This window comes from Capsicum annuum, chromosome 12 (genome assembly GCF_002878395.1).
Source record: "Capsicum annuum cultivar UCD-10X-F1 chromosome 12, UCD10Xv1.1, whole genome shotgun sequence".
Taxonomy (NCBI): Eukaryota; Viridiplantae; Streptophyta; class Magnoliopsida; order Solanales; family Solanaceae; genus Capsicum; species Capsicum annuum.
Window position 1 is genome coordinate 187,296,933 of NC_061122.1, and position 19,537 is coordinate 187,316,469.

Below are 19,537 nucleotides of genomic sequence, written 5' to 3' on the forward strand. Positions count from 1 at the left end.
ATGTATAGTTAAGTATAAGCTTTTAGTATGAGTTAGTCCGTACAGCCAACAATCCAGTTTAGTAGTCAAGCAAACAAGTTCCTATGGTTTTTCATCTTTCCTATTCATGAGGTAATTCATTCATGAGTATGCAAGTCGTAAATTTAGTTCAATTCATGCATCAGGCATTAGATTTAGATTCTAGATATTCCATCATAATACAGTTAGTAAGTGTCCCGTGCATCATCTCGGCCATTCCTTAGTATTTTAGCCAAGTCGATATCATTCGGGGGATAAAGTATCCCAAAGGGGAGATGTATTATAATACCCCTAGTATTTATGTCCTAACCCTTTCATATTTTCTTCACGAAACAAGATCCATCTTGAAGTAATTGTTACTCATCAGTTGATTCTATCGTTTCTATCTTAGCCTTATAACCATCCTCATGTCATTGCATGTATTTATGAAATCGGTTAAATTCATGTATCATGCTCAGAATAAGTTATGCAGTCATGTTCCAAGTCATTCATGTTCAAAATATGATCTTAGTTACCTTCGTACAGTACTCTCAGTCTAACTAGTCTCACTCGAGGATGAATATTCCCAAGGGGGAGATAATGTAAGACCCCACATTTTTTTGCTAGTCTTTGAACCATCGTTCCTACGTGTATAAGCTATAATACAAATGATTCCCATGTAAATATAAGTTTTGTCATCTTTATCCTTGTAATTGATGTGCTTTCAAGCTGAAAACTGTTCATAAGAATCACTTAGAACAAAGTTGAGCTAAGAGCCTTTGAATCGTCCAAAATTTGGTATTTAATTCTACAAGGGTCGACTTTGAATGCGTATAACTTTTCATATACGCAGAATTTTGTAGCTCACGACCCACCAAATTGTAGATAATTTAGTCATCTTTTTAACGATACAAATTATTCCATAATCACATACCTGCGAAAAAAATTATGGTATTTTTTGTGAGAGGCAGTAAGCCGATGCGAATGGGGCGCGGCAGGCCAATTTATGGATGCTATAAGTGACGCGATGCGTTGCTGTCCCAATGCAATATTTGATGTGATGCAGAGTTTTTTCACACGCTGCTTTAGTTCCTAAAGGGTCTAGGGTCACTTTGGTCATTTTCCCTCACCCAAACCCGTCCATAACACATAATTTTAGCCGCCAAGGAGCATTAGCTGCCCCTTTACTCATAATTTCTCTCCAAGAAAGTCTCCCTCTCGCAAGAACAAACCCTAACATACATCCAAGAACTTCAAAACTCCATTACAATCTGTTCAATATAAACAAGAATTTATGTTCTCTACTCTAAGAATTCCAGAAAAGCTTTCAAGATCATCTCCAAGGGTTTCAAAGTCAAATTTTCGACATCAAATTCATGATTTCGCCAAGAATCCATCTAATTAAGGTATGTAGGAGTTCATCCATGGATCCCCTTTCCCCCATGGAGCCCAAAAATCCATTTTTAAGTTCAAAGTTATGATCTTTACATATTAATATGAATTATATCCATGAAATTTCATGAATTTTGATTATGTATCATGTTCAAAAATGGTTTTCATTGAAATTGCATTGATATATTCGAATGGTGATTTTCACATGATAAATCCTTAACCCATGTTTCTAATATTGAAATTTATGTGATTTTTATGGTTTAACTACTCCCATGTTTAAGTCATGATCCCCATGTGTTTGATTTCAAGTTAGGAGTATATGTGTTTTCAAGTGGAATGAGCCAATAAATATTTTGAATGTTATGATCTTCATATCAAATCCCTAAGTTGTGAATTGATTCATGTAATCATGATATTTTTGCATGCTTTCTCATTCTCATGCACAAGTTTATGGTCCCCATGTGGTTGATGAAATGCCAAAGTGTTGAATGTTGAACAATGATTCCCTTCTATGGTTTCAAAGTTTTCATGTGGTCCTATTATTATTACTATCGAGTATGGGGGGTTATGAATACCCGAAACTTAGCTGCTTAGATAGTTAGTTACAGTTTTTTCAGAATGGTTTGTAGATAAACCATAAACAATAACAGTTTAGTCAGTTATCATAATCAGTTAAGCTAAGATAAGTCCAGAAATCAATGTTTTTCTGTTGGGAGTAAGATTTAGCACAACTTCCCCGTCAGTTAAGCGGAGCCATTAGTAGCAGTACCTGTATTCTAGAACTACGTAGCCAGTGTGGGTTATGAGGATTCACCCATGAGTTTAGTCTTGTCTACCTCCCAGGGGTCACCCATTAGATTAACCTTGACTCCACCCAGGTATCACCCGTCAGTTTAGGCTTAACATTCTGGTTCTTCAGCAGCTTAGTGGATCCACACAACCATTGTAAGTACTTGTGGCATGGTACTGACACCCCTTCCAACTGGGGGTAAAGACGGATGGTGGTGAGGGAAATTTCTAAGCATACCCTTAAATCTTTTCCAAGCTTGGTAAAGATTTTCTCCTTCTTTCTACATGAAACTCAGAATCTCGGTTCTAAAACGTGTTGTCTTCCCTGATGGAAAGAATTGCCTAAGGAATTTTTTTGATCAAGATCATCCCAGAAAGTGATGGAATTTTGTGGTTCATCATATAACTATCTCTTCGCTTCCCCAATTAAAGAAAAGGGGAAGAAAGTCAGTCTGACATAATCAATAGACACCCCTGTTGGAATATAAGTATCACTGATTTCCAAGAAAGTCTGTATGTGCTGTTGTGGGTTTTCATGGGAGAACCCTAAAAATTGTCCACTTAAACACAACAACTGCACCATATTTTGCTTCAATTCAAACTGATCACCCGTCTCTGGCTTACGGATGCAATTTGTAGCATCGTTCGTAAGTAGGATTTCCACTTTATGAACAGGTTTGGCTTTTGCTCAAGCAGGAATAGCTGGAATCACCGAAGCTGGAACACGTGCAACATCGCGGTCTAACACACACGCAAGTTCATACAATCGTACAAGTAATATAGTGACTTGGATAGTCGAATATCGTACCAAGAAAGACTACTTAACTAGTAATTCAACTAACTTTTGTTTCGACAAGAATATTAAGTATTTCAGAGTATAAAAATGATTGTGAAGATTCAAGTAATGATATAATTAATATAGAAATAACAATGTATGACAATAGAAATGTAACAGGGTTGTGAACAATATTAGTGAGAATTCCAGGGTTGAGACACTTTTAACAATCTTACAAATCTCTATTCTTAGTGTAGCATAGTTTATTATCAGGTTATTGATTCCAAGGATTTAAAGTATGATCATGTTCTCTCAATCCTTTAATCTTCTACTTAGATGGACATTACAACTACATTATTGAGCGGGGATGTAATAATTCATTTAGATGCATTAAGATGTCATCTTGCAAGTGAACCAAACAAGGCTTCTAGGTATATCTCTATCCTAGACGCTAATTCAAATCCCTTATTTTAAAAAAGAATAAGAACCTTGCTCCTTAAACTTTTTGATCTATCCTATGATTCTCCTCATGGATTCACAAAGAAATATAAGTGTATTTAAATAGTGGTCAATCATCAAAATAGTAAGAACAAGATATTAAGAATAACCCATATGATAATTCAACAATAAACCACTCTAAAAATATCAAAGTGTAATCATGTTTTCGGCCTCAACCCCAGAACAAGGGTGTTTAGCCACTCATGTTCGAATTCAATATAAAATACAAATAATTAATCATACCAAAATGTAATGTTGAAAGAATAAAGTTCCAACATCCCTAAAAGAAGTATCACAGTGTTTTTAGCCTTTGCAGTACTTATGCAAAAGTATCCCCAATTGTGTTGAAGTGTTCCTTTTATAGTAGGACAAGTTTGGCCCAACAAATAGTCACTACCACATCGGACGCTCACTGGAATCCGTCATTGTATCCAAAATTACAAGGGGCGACGTGGAGCACAATCTAGGGGAATATCTTCTATACTGCATAACTTACTCCCCCTCAAGCTCATTGCTCTTTTACTTGTTTCTGTCTCTAAATTCATGCTTTTCGAGCTTAATCCAATTCTCCACATATCCAGAAAATCAATCCCAAAGCTCAATCATTATTCACTTCCCGTAATGCATCCAATTGCATCCAATTTCATCAAAAGTCAACCCTATGTCACTAATCATGTCCAGTAGCTAAATCCTGCAATTATAACTCAAACACAATAAGAACGACATATTTTAGCTCATAGAACAAGCCCTATTATGGGTAAATATTGGTGCTTGGACATATAAATATGCCCAAGATCATTTCCAACACCTGAATCCCACCCCATATACAGCATAAAATCATAATTATACTATGAATTAGTTCAATCTATGAAAAAGGTAAACCTAGCAAATCTGAAGAACTACTATACCGATGATTTACCCTTTTGAGAAGCTTTCTCAAGAATCTACGCTATCAAAATCATAATCTACTTATCAAAACAAGAACAATGATACCCATATTGCACTACTGTTCTTTGGGACCAAAATTTTATAAAAATCTTATGTGGGGCCCACTTGCGAAATCACACTTTCAAAATCGACAATACGTCCCTATATACTCAAAGAACAATTACCCTCAAGAATAGGTAAATTCCAAACTCTAATAGTGATCAAATCAACCCACCAATAGTCTAGGGATTTTGAAAAAGGATGAAGGATTTAATCATGAAATTAGTGGAACCTTATAATGAATTCGAAGAAAAAATACGTAACTCAAGCTTACAAACACTCTAAAATCACCCACTTATAGTTATCCTAAGTTTTCACAATTTTTAGGGATCTACACTCTTGGAAATTGGTGTAAAATGGAAGAAAATGGGCTAAGTGGGGAATTTATAGGATTCCCGGGTGTCCAGGTGCTGCTAAAGTAGGCCCTGCATTGCTTAAGCGGTACTCGCACTGATGGGGCGGGTCGCTTAAGAGGTCAGTTGTGCAAAATTGATTTGTACTTTAGCGGCCAACATACCGCTAAAGCAAAACTTGCAGAGCTGTACAAGGTCGCTTAAGCACCGGGAGACTGCTAAAGCACCTAAAGGTCGCTTTAGCAGTTTTACTAACTGAAATGCATCAGCTCGAGACTTGGAATTATTCTGAGTTTCAACCGACCCCTTAAGATTTATCCAAAATCCTGTACTATCAAATTTGAGATTTCAGACTCAATGGCGCAGTCAAAATTTCCATCTGAGGTCATTTCGATAAAAAGCAGGGCCCACATCCACATGCCATTTTTCTTAGCTTTTAGCCAATAGGCTAAAATGAATCTGGGATCCTCGGGACGCTGACCAAGGGTTAACCTAGCCTAAAATTGATAGTTTGGTATTTTTGGAACTATCAGAACTAGTATACGAGGTAGTTTGACTAAAGTTTTCACCCAACAGACAATTTGAACTAATAAAGGCTTTAAAACAGGGAATTGGATCTAAAGATCAAACAAATTATTCGGTAATTGAACTGTCAGCTCCAACTAGTCACCAAAGACTTAGGGTAGCTGTAGGAAAGCTCTAAATGCCAAAAATGAGCCAAAATAGAAGAAATGACTTGGAGCACCATTACAATATCCATTACTAAAAGAACTTTCATCCGCAAAAGTAAAGGATTAGGATGTACCTGAATCCTCGAACTGTTGAGGATACTGGGTCTGCATCTCACTCTCTATCTCCCAAGTAGCCTCTTCTACCTATCGATTACTCCACCAAACCTTAGCTACTTGAATCTCTCTAGTGCACAACCGTCTAATATCCCTAGAAAATATGAATACAATCTCCTCCACTAAGGTCAACCACTCATCCAACTGAATGAAGTCCCATATAAGTACATGCGACACATCATGAAAGTATCTCCACAACACAGAAACAAGGAAAAATGTATAGATAGCACAAAAATATGGGGGTAAGGCTAACTCATAAGCCACCTCACTAATTGTGTAAAGAATCTCAAAGGGTTCAATATATCTGGGGCTGAGCTTGCCTTTCCTCCCAAACCTCATCACAACATTAATAGGCGATACTTGGAGTAATACCCGACACCAATACCAAATCTCAAGGCATGAAGTCTATGATCTGAATAATCCTTCTGCCTGCTCTGAGTTGCCCTCAACTTATCCTAAATCATCCTAGCTCTATTCAATGACTCTTAAAGTAAGTCTGTGCCACCAGGTCTAATATCGGTGGTCTCAAACCACCCAATCGGAGAACGACATCACCTACCATACAAATCCTCAAAATGCACCATCTCTTACTGGAATAGTAACTTTTATTATACACGAACTCTGCCAAAGATTTGTGTTACTCCCACTGAACTCCAAAATATATAACACAGATTTGGATCATATCTTCAAGAACTTAAATAGTCTGCTCTAAATGGCCATAGGTCTGAGGATTTAAGGTTGTACTAATATCCACCTAAGTACCTAACTCCTTCCAAAAAGATCTCCAAAAGCTAGACGTGAACCCCGAACCTCGATCTGAAATAATAGATATAGACACACCATGCAAATAGACTATCTCATGAACATAGATATGGGCTAACCTTCCGATGATGAAGGACATTTAAGTAGGAATAAAATGTACTAATTTGGTCAACCAATCCACAATGACCCAAATACCATCAAAGCCACTAGAGGTGTGAGGCAAACTACTAACAAAGTCCATGGTAATCTACTCCCACTTCCACTCAGGAATGGGAAATCCTAAATCAAGCCACCAGGTCTCTGATGCTTGGCTTTTACTAGAAGACAACATAAACAATGAGCTATAATCTGCCACATCTCTCTTTATACTACTCCACCAATAATGCTGCCTTAAATCACTATATATTTTAGTTACACCTAGGCGAATAGAAAATCTAGAGTTGTGAGCCTCAGGTAAAATCAACTAGAGTTGTGAGCCTCAGGTAAAATCAACTAGAGTTGTAAGCCTCAGGTAAATGAACTAAATTAAGTCAACAACCCTTGTAACACAAATATGGCTATCAAATCTCAAAACACCCTCAAATCTATGGTAGCCCTCTTAGACTCACCACTCAACATATGATCACGGATGATGCAAAGTCTAGTATACTCAAACTAATGACTCCAAATCCACTCAAATAAAGTTGACCTCACCTTAACACTAGTAAGAATCCTCCTAGGGTTGAAATATCAAGCCTCACCCTCAAGTTGTCTAAGGACTAGATTTCATGTGCCAATAGCCTCTAAGAAACTAAGATAGAAGTCAAACTACCCATACTCACCTTTTTTGGCTTAAGGCATTCGCTGCCAGGTTCGCCTTGATCGGATTATACAAAATAGAGATATCATAATCCTTAAACAACTCTATCTATCTACGTTGCCTAGAACTAAACTCTTTCTGGGTAATAAAATGATCAAGACTATGATGAATTGTGAAAATCTCACAATGCACACCATAAAGGTAATGTTTCTAAATCTTAAGCGTGAAAACTATCACCGCCAACTCCATGTCATGAGTGGAGATGCCTCAATTTATAAGTAAAAACTTAACCCTGCTGCATTAATACACAACCCAAACCAATACCTAAAGCATCACAATACATGGTGAATCTTTCACCCTCGACGGGAAGAGCCAAGATAGGAGTTGCAGTGAGAAATCCCTTGAGCTTTCTAAAGCTCAACTCACACTTCTTGAACCATCAGAATGGAATCTCTTTTTTGAGTCAATCTTGTCATCGATGCTATAATAGTAGCAAAACTCTCAACAAACCGTCTATAGTAATTGGCCAAACCAACGAACCTATAAACCTTAGACGGAGATGTAGGCCTGGCCCAAATGTGAGTAGCCTCAATCTTCAATGGGTCTACCATAATCCCATCCTAAGACATCACATTCCCAAGGAATGTCACCTACTCAAGCCAAAATTCACACTTAGAGTATTTGGAAAAAAGCTTACGATCTCTCTAAGTCTGAAGCACAATCCTTAAATACGATAGATGCTCCTCTCCACTCCTTGTATACATAAGGATGTGGTCAATAGAGACAATCATTATATATATATATATGTATATATATGTGTGTATATATATATATATAAAGAATCCAAATAAGGCCTAAACACATAATTTATCAAATCCATAAATGCGGTTGGGCATTGGTCAACACCAAAGACATCACTAGGAACTCATAATAACCAGACCAGGTTCTAAAGATTGTCTTTGGAATATCCTCGACCTGCATCCTCAATTGATGGTAACCCAAACTCAAGTTGATCTTGTAGAACACCACTACACCCTGAAGCTTCTTAAACAAATCGTAAATGTGAGGCATAGGATATCTATTCTTCATCATCACCTTATTAAGATGTCGATAATCAATACACATATGCAAGGAACCTTTCTTTTTCTTCACAAACAAGATAGGAGATCACAAGGAGATCGACTCGATCTAATGAAATCCTTACCAAAAAGTCCTGAAGTTGAGAATTTAACTCCTTAAGCTCGGCAAGAGACATACAAAAAGGTTTCATAGAAATAGGTCGGGTGACCATCTCAAGGTCAATAACAAATTCAATATCATGCTAGGAAGAAGACCAGACAAATTGGTAGGGAAAATATCGGGAAACTCAAAGACTATTAGAACAAAGTCAAGCAACAGACTCTCTACACATACATCACAAATATAAGCGAGATAAGACTCATAACCCCACAAAATAAGTCTCTAGCTGGAACATAAGAAATAATCTTCATTGGCTTATGGCTAATAGCTCCCTACCACACAATCGGGGGGTATGACACGCATAGCTAGGGTGATGATCTTGGTAAAATAATCAAGATTGCATGATGGTAGGATAACCAGTCCATGAATAGATTCACATCAAAATCTTTCATATCCAACAAAACAAGATCAACCTGAGTATCAAACTCTTGAACATTCGCAACACATGATCTATAAACCTAATCCATTACTAAGGAATCACCCATAAGAGTAGATACACATAATGGCACAGATAAGGAATCCCAACATGACTCTAACCACGGGGCACAATAAGTAGAGACATAAGACTAAGTGGATCCCAAATCAAACAAAGCAAAATTCAACTAATGGTACACTAAAATTGTACTTGTGATAATAGCATTCTAAGGCTCAGCCTCAAGTCTAGTAGGTTTGGTATACAGTTGAACACACCCACTACCTAGATGGGCTTCTAACCAATCTTCTAATTCTACCTATATGAAAACATCTAAAAGCACCCTGGGATCACTCTAATGACTATGCATACCACATTTAGTTGGGGGAGTTACTGTCAAAATTAGTGGAATACTCTGAGCTGACAAAACCACCGATGTACAAATAGGGAACTCTCTCAAGAAATAGACAAAAACCCCATAAGTATAACATGCCCCAGGCACTGAATTAAAACCAGAAGATCCTACTGATCCATAATAACCAGCACGACTAGAATAACCAGAAAAAAAACTCCTTGAAAGCCGACTACTACCCTAGCCAGGATTATTACTGTTACTAGAATGGTCTCCATTAGTAATATGAAGTGCCACCAAAACATGCCTATTAGACTAACCTTGATATTGATACGACTAGCGTAGAGGATAAATACCCTGATAACTATTGCCTTTGAACCATAAGCCACTATGGCTCCCACTAAAACTACCTTATATTGCAGCCTCTTATCAGTGCCCCCTTAGGCCTCATGATGCATCTCCTCTATAACCTGAGCATGATCAAAAACCTCAGTAAAAGATCTACCTACAACAACCAAACTTTATGTAGGCATGCAAAGAGCAAGTGTCTCATACTCAATAGTCAGAATATAAGTAGCATGCCTAGCGAACTCATAAAATCGAGCTTAACATTCCACCAAAGTCATGAAGCCCTACACTAATCTCGAGAACTGATCCCTTAAATAATCCCTAAGACCAGGAGACATATACTTCTCCAAGAAGATCTCGAAGAACTGAGTCTATGTCAATAGAGAAGATCCAACTAGACTGGAATCAAGATGAACACTCCACTAATGTTGGCCTTCCAAATCCAATTAAAAATAAGTGTAATCCATACCACAATTCTTAATTAGGCCTAAATTATGGATCCTATCCTCATAAGAAATCATAAACTCATAACCATCCTCACCTGGTGCATCAGAAAATCTAAGCGAAACCAATCTCAAGAATCTACCTAACATCTTTTGCTCCTCAATAGACATAGCAGGTTGGGAAAAAACTAGGTGAGCAACTAACAATTTGGCAACCACCGTCATAGGAGGGACCTCTACTCTGAAAGCCACAGCACAGGTTGTGCGCCTACTTAGTACCACTCTAATCAATAAATTATGCACCATCAAATGGTGCACCACCAACCAATCCCAAGAGCTGAACAAATGGACCCCTAAGCATTGAAAAGGATATAAACCCCAGTAGAACCTAGGCTGGTCCCTAGACCACTGTCGATTAGGGCATAAGAACCTATGGCTCGAGGAAAGGAATAGGGTTTGGTGAATGCCCCTATCCTGTCCCCTTATCGGGGATACATCGTTAGGCTTTATATAACCTATAGGTCATCTACAAATAATTACAAAATCCCTAGGCTCGAATTCAGGATCCTCATCTCGTGTAGAGGTAGCACATTTCCTAGTCATATGCAAAAGAGTGAAACCAAAGGAATTCTCTATAAACCAACTCATACATTTAGAATAAAATGTCTAAAAGAAGTAAGGAACTCCTAAGAATGTCCTATATCCTCCCAAAGATAAGAAACGAACATCATTATTCTCATCTACGGGACTCTACTAAATATTTGCTCTTGTACCAATAATACTGGTAAACCTAAGCTCTCATACCAATTTGTAATGACTCAATTTGAGATTCATTATGGCACCTACTTTATCCCACTAGTTGGTAAGCCAAACCATAGCCGAGAGTATAAGCAATGGGCTAATTTGGTGGAAGAGGAGTGAAAGTCGAAAATCAACAATTTAGGACTTATAAAATAATAAGGCAATAATAATAGTCTAAAGGGAAGGTAAAACATCGACAACCGTCCCACAACCTAGTAGTGTAGGTATAAGAGCTACTACAAAAAAAAATATAAGTACTAAAATAGTCATATACAAATTCATCTTGAATAGTGAAAGACTAGAAATAGATAGTAGAAGAAAAAATGGACAACTCCGAGTCCTAGAGCTTACTCTATCTCCAAAATTAACTCAGCACGGCCATTACGTCAGTGGTGGCTGCAAGTACTCAAAGCTACACAAAAAAGATACAAAAATATAGTATGAGTACCAAAACCATGGGTACTCAGTAAGCTATACAGTCAACTGAGCTAAATCATAATATAAATAAGATAGGATGCAAGATAAATATGTTAAGTCAAAGTAAAAGGGAATAGTTAGAAAGAGTCTCCAACCCATAAATAAATAATTAGAACAACTATTATATGAAAGAAATCATAATTAATGCTACAATACTAGCCCCCATAAGACAGTAAGTGTGAAAAAAGTAAAGAACCCAATGCGGGCTCTCATAAGACCATAAGGTACAATCAAAGAAAATTAAATAATCAAAGTTCCATAAAGTTACCGAATATCAAGCCATAACCATGAATCCATCCATACCATATCACATCATAAATAAACTCTCAATGTTGAACTCGAATCAAAACTCAATATCATGATCAATATTAGCATCATTTGCCAGACTTAAACTGAAACTCATACCATCAATATCATAAAAAATTGTTGGACTTGAATTAGAAATCCATATCATCATAGGCTAAACAGTCGAAATAATACTAATGTTATCAATCATACCTCCAACACCAATATTCCATCCCATATCTAGCATAATAGTATAATTATACTATGAATTAACTCAATCTATAAATAAGGCAAACGTAGCCTACTTGAACACCAAAGAAAAGCCCAAAGAATCTGCTAAATCTATAATTACACTCCTCGAACATTTCTCCTATTCATATGATTTTCGAGAAAATCTTGTCTGTGACTGTTATTAGCTTGTCAAGGTACCGTGGCTCTTGTGCCTTGACAAAATATTCCTTCATTTGTTGCTCTTCAACTGAAGGCCGAGCTCTTGCAGCCTCGGCCTTCTATCTCATGGCGTATTCACGGAAGGATTCATTGGGCTTATTCCTCATTGCCTGTATGTAAGTCCAACTCAGAGCATTATCGATATTATACCCAAACCGATCAACGAAGCTAGACACCAGGTCGAGCCAACCTGCCGATCTTTTAATATCCTGCTCAATGTACCATGTAAGAGCCTCTCCCATGAGGCTCCTCATGAAAAGCTTCATCCAAATTTTCTTGTTCTTTCCTACACCCACTAGTTTGTCATAGTACACACGCAGATGTTCTTTAGGATCTCCAGTACCATTGTATAATTTGAACTTGGGAGGTTTGTACCCCTCTGGCAGTTCTACGTCTGGGTGGATGCACAAGTCTTCATAACTGAAACCCTTTATGCCCTTGTTTCCCTCTAAATATCTAAACCTTTTAACTACAGCCTGCATGGTATAATTATTCCTCAGGTTCTCAGATGCGAGTTGAAGACAGTTGAGGGGAAGTATTTCAACATAGATAGGGTTCAGATTATGGCTTTCAGATGCATGATGGGGGTATATATTTGGACGTGGAGGCTTTTGCGGAGTGGAATATTTTGGTTCTTGGGTAGGCATATATGGAGGAGCAATGGCATTTTGGATATTTTAGATGTTGGTAGGATTTTGGGGCTGGAGATGGGGTATTGGATGGTCTGAGGGATCTTGGTATTTCGGGATGGCAGAGCTATCGGCTTGCAGTTCTAGAGTATTCAGGTTGACGAAAAGTTTAGCCAAGTTGCACACTTGTGCCAACTCTGCTTGCAGTTCCAGGATCCTTTGTTCCATTTTCATTATCACCTCGTTCTGACCAATGATGTTATCCCCTTCTAAACTAGTACCTTATTTTTATCCAACGATGTGACGATCACCCATTTCTTCTTTTCTTGTAGGAAGAGGAGGAGGAGAAGGATGACCCCTTTTAATCTAGTATGATAGGACAGACTACACAAATCAACCTATGGGAAGGGGGAAACAAAACAACAAAGGTGAAGAAGTTAGTGCGTTAGTGATAAAAGAATGAACTAGATTAACACATAGCACCTTGTTTGACGTGTCCTATGATGGGAGCCTCTTTTGGGCCAAAGTTAGGCCTAGCATTGTTTGAGAGATAATTATGCCATAAAATAATGTCATTTTCTCAAAGATAAATCCCCAAGATCAAGTAAAACTTTACTTCATTAGAACTGTTTCAATATTGCAGAAAATAAAGTAAAGTAAATACAAGAATGCCTAAAATGAATGTTAGATTTTGAATATGTCCTTTTCTTACTCCTCCTTTTCATCTTCTAGGACCTTTTCAAAGCGGTGGCGGCTTGTAAAGAGATAGGATGATGCTAATTTTTCTTTCATGCTTTCCACATTGGTGCAATCTTGTCCTTGCTTGTAGAATTCATCTTGTAGTTCTATCACCTTTCTTTCTATTATCAAAGCACGACGCTTCCACGACTCCAGTTGTTTCCTCATGTTGACAATTTCTTTGGCATTCTCCACAATAATGTGGCGATAGCGTGACTTATATACTAAAGATCTCTTCTTGAATTTACAATAGAGGACTTGTGCTTTAGCCTCCTTGTCATTGACATGTCTACCTCTTTTAATACCCGGGGTCACCTTATTTTTTCAATCGGCATGTAACCACTCAATATATCCCACCGCATAGCCTGTGTTATATCTGTCTACCATAATACTTCCCTTGTTGAGATGAGTCTTTCCACTCCAAGATTTGGTCAGTTTGCTGGCATTTGGTATTTTGTCGTCTTCGTAGTCCATTCGGTGTGCGTCCATATTGGCGACCTTTAGGATTATTTGTTTTCTCCCCGCTTGCCTCATTACTCTAGCAGGTGCGTATGGTTGTAGTCCGTGAAGTCCGATCAAACCAAGTAAATGTAGCGCTGATGGTAAATTACAAAGTCCGTGCTAGGAAACCATTCAAACATCCATTGGACGTAGTCTTCCATCAGAGTGCCCAATATTTGCCCCCATTTTTCTGTCTCGTTTGGCCGCTTAATCTTTGTGAATCCCAACGTGACTCGGGTATCATGGGAAGAGATGTTGTCGATTCCAAATGACCTTGGCATGCTTTGTAGAACATGAATTTTATGGAGATGTTCAATCAACCATAAGTACAGAAACAAGTTGCACCTCTCAAAATGTTTGGCCCCATTTTTGCAACTTCCAAGGGACCGGTAGATATCTGCCACTATCATGGGTACGACTGTGCAAGGTTTCTTGTTAATCCCATTGCATAATGCATTAGCTACGGTGATCAGTCGAGTGTGCACCACTTCTTTTGCTCCAATTGAAAAGACCACCGTTCCTAGGAAGTAAATGATGAATGCAAAAATTTGTTTATCTTCCTAAGAAGCAGGGTCAAATCCCTCTGCTACATATGTATCTTTCCCTTGCTGGTTGGCAAATCTATTGGCGGGCATTTTCGACCTCATCACATAGGATACTAGTCGGCTGCCATGGAGACCCATTTTGTTGCTCACTTCCTCTAGAGTGACACTTTTAGGGATGATGACCTCAGCTTGTTACCATCTTATTGCTCTTGGAAACACCTATTTTCCACGTATCTCCCAATTTCTTCCAAAAGCAGTGTCATCTCCACATCACCAAACCTGAATACCGATCTCATTTCATCCCAAAATGCGGTGGCCGCTTCAATGAGTTCTCTATAAGGATTGATGTTCATAAGGGAGGGCAAACTTCCCAATGCTTGTTCGACCTTTATTCATCCAAAATACCCCAAGTCTGACCACCAATGTTCCATGTGCGGAGGCATGCACCAAACTATGCTAAATCTGGTGTATAAAGTTGGGATGGTCATTAAATCTGCAAAATAAAGTGTTAGTCTACCCTACCCCCAAAGATCAAATGGCATTATTTTGGCATAATTGTCTCTCAAAATACACATAATAGTGAGACGTTCATTTCGGGATCATAGGATCCCTTAGAACTTAGGGCCAAGTTTTCTAACATGCATCCTAGGTTTTTGGGATGTTTATTCCTTAATAAAGGAATAAACAGTTTGGCTCTAGGAATAAGAGTGGTTTTGACATGATCCTCCCAAGTGGACAACTTGGAAGTGGGAAATGCTTGTGGCTGTCAACACACCACTGATCGATCGATCCACAAGACATTTCCCAAAGGGTATTTTAGGAATGAACGTCTGTGTATTCACGCAACCGTTAGTAAGAGAAAATAAAAGAGGTTTCCAAGTGGAAGAGAGTATGAGCGAAATGCCAGATATATAAAGCAGTAACACATAGCACATAGCAATAAACAATGGCATGCTTTAGCAATATGAAAAATAAACATTAAAGCATATAACCAAGAATAATTAAGCATAGAGAGAATATGAATAACACATAAAAAGGGGAATGAAAAGGTATTAACATGCGTAAATTAACCACTTAAAAAGCAGGCATGGAGAAATATGAATAACACACAAAAGAAGGAGAGGGGCAAGGGAATAACATGTGTAAATTAATTACCAATAAAGGGACAGGTAGACATAGGGACACATAAAATAGAGAAGGAGAAGATACAAATAAATCATGCTATGAATAAACAATAAAAGGACATATAGGAAATAAAAACATGAAGAGAATCCCACATAAAGCACAAATTCTTTATGGTTAGAACCTAAGGTCCCCAGCAGAGTCGTCATTCTGTCGCGCCCCATTTTCTTCGCGGAAGGCAGGATTCAACTTGATAAACTCTCTTTTGGATGTGTTTGAAGGGGGTGTGAGAGTCTCCACCTAACGTATTAAGATGCATTAGGACACCGGTCTAGGATACTACGAACCTATTTTGTTGTTTAGTCTTAGTTCACAGAGTTTGAGTAAGGGCTCAAATTACCTCAAAAGGAAGGTGTCAGGCACCTTTCGAGGTCCACAAAGGTATTTCCCAGCCGAATTCATACTTTACATGGGGATTCTATGTGATCAAATAAAGGTCTCTTCTTTTATTATTAATTTAATGTTTAACTAAGTGAGAAAAGTAACTAATAAACAAAACACATGTTATTTGTTAATTCTAATTGTCGATTATCTAGGTGATAAAGATAAATAAAACATGTAAATAAGACAAGAGAGGAGAAAGAAGGCAAGACAAGTTATAATAACAGGAGACTGATCATGTAATAAACTAACTACCCCCAAAAAAACATGTAAAGTAAATAAAAAGAGTAAAAATGAAATTGTCCAAGTCAAACAAAGAAATGGTTTGATTTTATTCGGATTAGAAATCCAACTTGTTAATCATCATCCGACCTAAGGGGCCGAACTCTTAGACAAGTAATAATATCATTAGCCTCGCCGTTAATATCCGTTGGAATCATCACTTTCGAATGACTACCCGTCTTACCCCACCTAGGATGGATGTCAAGTCAGGGGGTGTTCAATGATAAGGATAAAATTAATGTTGTCTAGTAATACTTATCGTCCCACCTATCGTCCAAGAGGAATTGACTTTACTATTTTGGATTGGTGTTCTAGACGCAAAGAAAGCTATGTTGCCTAGGACTCGAAATGCATAACACGCTGGACCGCAAGTAGCGTAGAATTGTCCCAAGTTGATTAATTAATGTTAATTAATGTGATAGAAAGGAAAGACAAGAAATTATATTATCATTAAACTATAGGCATGGTGTCTAAATATTCAACAAATAGTTATAAAGGACGACTGTGATTCGTGTATGCAACAATGTGTTATTAAGGTGTCTGAAGTGTGGTAAAAGTGTCAGAAATGTGCTTTTAAATTAAGTGTTATAAGCTTTAATGAATAGGCGAAATCAAAAAGAACATTAAAAGGCATTAACATGTTAAGGATGCCATAATATACTTAATCTGGTATTTAAACATGTCAAAAAAAGCCTCAAAAATATGTATTTTTATATACAAGCGGTTGTATTATTGCAAAAATTTCATGGCGGCATATTAAAAATGAACCAACATACTAAGGGTGTCTAAAATCTAACATTTTGACATGTTGATATTATATTCAAAGCATGCTGAAAAATATTATCAAACATGCTAGAAATGTGCTAACGTGTAGAAACTTTAATTTAACATGCTGAAAGTAGTTTGAGCGCACTGAAATTTGTTTAGATGCGCAGAATCTTAGTGTTCTAATGATAATAACATGCTAAAATTGTGTAGATATACAGAAACATGATTTAAACATGCTGGGATTTATTTAAACATGCTGAGATTTGTCTTAATGTGCCGAAATACCATATTAGCATGCTGAAAATTGCAATAAAAATGCTAAAAATATGTTAATGTACAGAATTTTATATTAACATGCTATAGTTTCAACGTTGACATGCTTAATGTACCAACATTAGATATATGAGAAGACGCTCAAAAGAATGTTTTACACTAAGCATGCTCACTTCTAATGTTTAGGATGTTAAAGTTAATTAAGAATATGCTAAAACTATTATTATTGCAAGTAATTTAACGCTAACGTGTTTAACAATATTTATTTTAACATGATGAAATATGTGATCACGTCTAATGTACATTTAACATGTCAAAATTGCTTAAGCATAATGTATAACATACTAAAGGTGCCGAATCTGATTAGCTACTAAGTAGATTAAGTGTCGCGTATGTTGATAATCTATATTTGTGTGCCTAGATGACCCCCGCAACACGTATTGCACATAAACCTAAGTTGTGCCTATACCGTCCATAGAGCACGTAATTCCCCGCCCCCCAAAGAAGTCCCCCCAAATTGTTATTACATTATTAATAACTAAAGTGTTTTACAATAATATTACAGACCCAATGATACGAAAAATAAAAGAGAAAAAAAGCGACTAGCTTAAAGAATACATGGTTTAAATATTCCGGCGACTCTTCAAAACTGGTAAGTGTCTAAACCTGCGAAAACAAAATACAAAGGCAAGCAAACAAGAAAACAAACATCGAAACATTCCTAAAGGTATGCTTTCTAGAGGCTTTCACGACGTCAACACACAGAGAATGAAAATTCCATAGTTTTGAGAACGTACCAGTGAACAGCAGTAAAGAGAGTAAGAATAATAAAAACCAAGCACCCGTAATAGTGAAATATGCGAAATGCTTTCAATAAGCCTTGAAGGAAAAACCAAAGCACCTTTAAACTATCTAATTGCCTTATGTTTAAAGTAGTAGTAGTAATTGTAATTGTGGAACTGTCTGTTAATGAGAAGAGGGGTTGTTTATATAGTGAGAGGGATACAGAACACCAAAGGAAAAAAAATATTATAAGAAAATTTTCTTTCAAGAATTAAGGGGAGAATCTTTTCAAGAATCAATTAGGAGAGGGGGGAAATCAATTTGATGCCATATTTTCCATAAAAGAACAAGTTAAAATATGGTAACCACGTAATCACGATAGACAAATGTCCACCTTACGGAAAGAAAATTAACAATTGAATTAATCAGCTATTTGTGTACCATAAATAAAGGTACAAAGAAGAATTAATAATAAGAGCAACCTGTATCAACGATAATACTTACCATATATGATAGAGCTTTCACGTTATTTAGGCACAATCGAATCCCATCTTACCAAAAGTGTTTTACACACAGCAAGCTTTCCTGTTATTTAGGCACAATCGAATCACATCTTACCAAAAGTGTTTTACACACAGCAAATAACGGTAAATCAAACATCCGAATATGCCAAAATAAATTATCAATTTCGATTCTACAATCACGATAATCAAGGGATGAAGAAAATCACTCAAAAATATGTAAGTGTAATTCAATACTAAGCTTTCATACAATACTTGGCAAAACATATTGTTCAAAATCAAAATAGAGCAAGAAAGTTGGTAATTATGTCTGATAGGTGATCATAAAACAACCAACAAGAAATTAAAAGCAATTCTTAATCATACAGACATGCACAGTTAAAACGGATCAAAATCTAAGGATTTGAGGCTTTTCACAGACAGGCATTTTTGCTAAAACATATCAAAATAGAGTTTCATAGATTGTAGATTTTAAAAACTAATTTATTTAACGAAGAAAACAAACAAGCCACTTGAAGTATTAAGAAAATAGACCAAACAAAGATCGTTGGTGGCATGCCTGAGGTGGTGCGACGAACAGAGGGGGCTGGTGACGGCGGCTTAAGGGGTTCGCCGGTGTTGAGGGGCGGCGGTGGTAGATCTGGAGGGACGGGAGCGATGTTGTTTTTCACCGGAGGGGACAACGGCGGCGTGGCGATTGAGGGAGCTGGTTGGTCGGCTACATGGGGTTGATGGTGGCAGAGGGGTCGTTGTTCGCTGCTATTTTAGACTCGCCAGTCATCAACTCTGGTGAGTCATCAACGTGATGAGGAGAGCAGAGGGAGAGGCAAAGGGCGGCGTCGGTGATTTACTGACGGAGAGAGAAGAGGAAGAGGGGGAAGGAGGAGGGTTATTGGGAGAGAAGATGAGAACGAGATGAGGGTCATTGTG

General features: G+C 37.4%; 1 long non-coding RNA gene and 1 other non-coding gene across 2 annotated transcripts; one reads left to right on the plus strand and one right to left on the minus strand.

Moving 5' to 3' along the window:
- The first annotated feature begins 2,385 nt into the window (after positions 1 to 2,385).
- LOC124889940 lies at positions 2,386 to 2,491 on the plus strand. The gene has a single exon (XR_007048852.1). It is a non-coding gene; the product is annotated as a small nucleolar RNA R71 (small nucleolar RNA).
- Positions 2,492 to 3,653: 1,162 nt separating this feature from the next.
- LOC107851737 lies at positions 3,654 to 19,160 on the minus strand. The gene is made up of 3 exons (XR_001669144.2): positions 18,591 to 19,160; positions 11,144 to 11,204; positions 3,654 to 4,142 (listed from the first exon to the last, which is right to left on the minus strand). It is a non-coding gene; the product is annotated as an uncharacterized LOC107851737 (long non-coding RNA).
- Between the last annotated feature and the right edge of the window lie 377 nt (positions 19,161 to 19,537).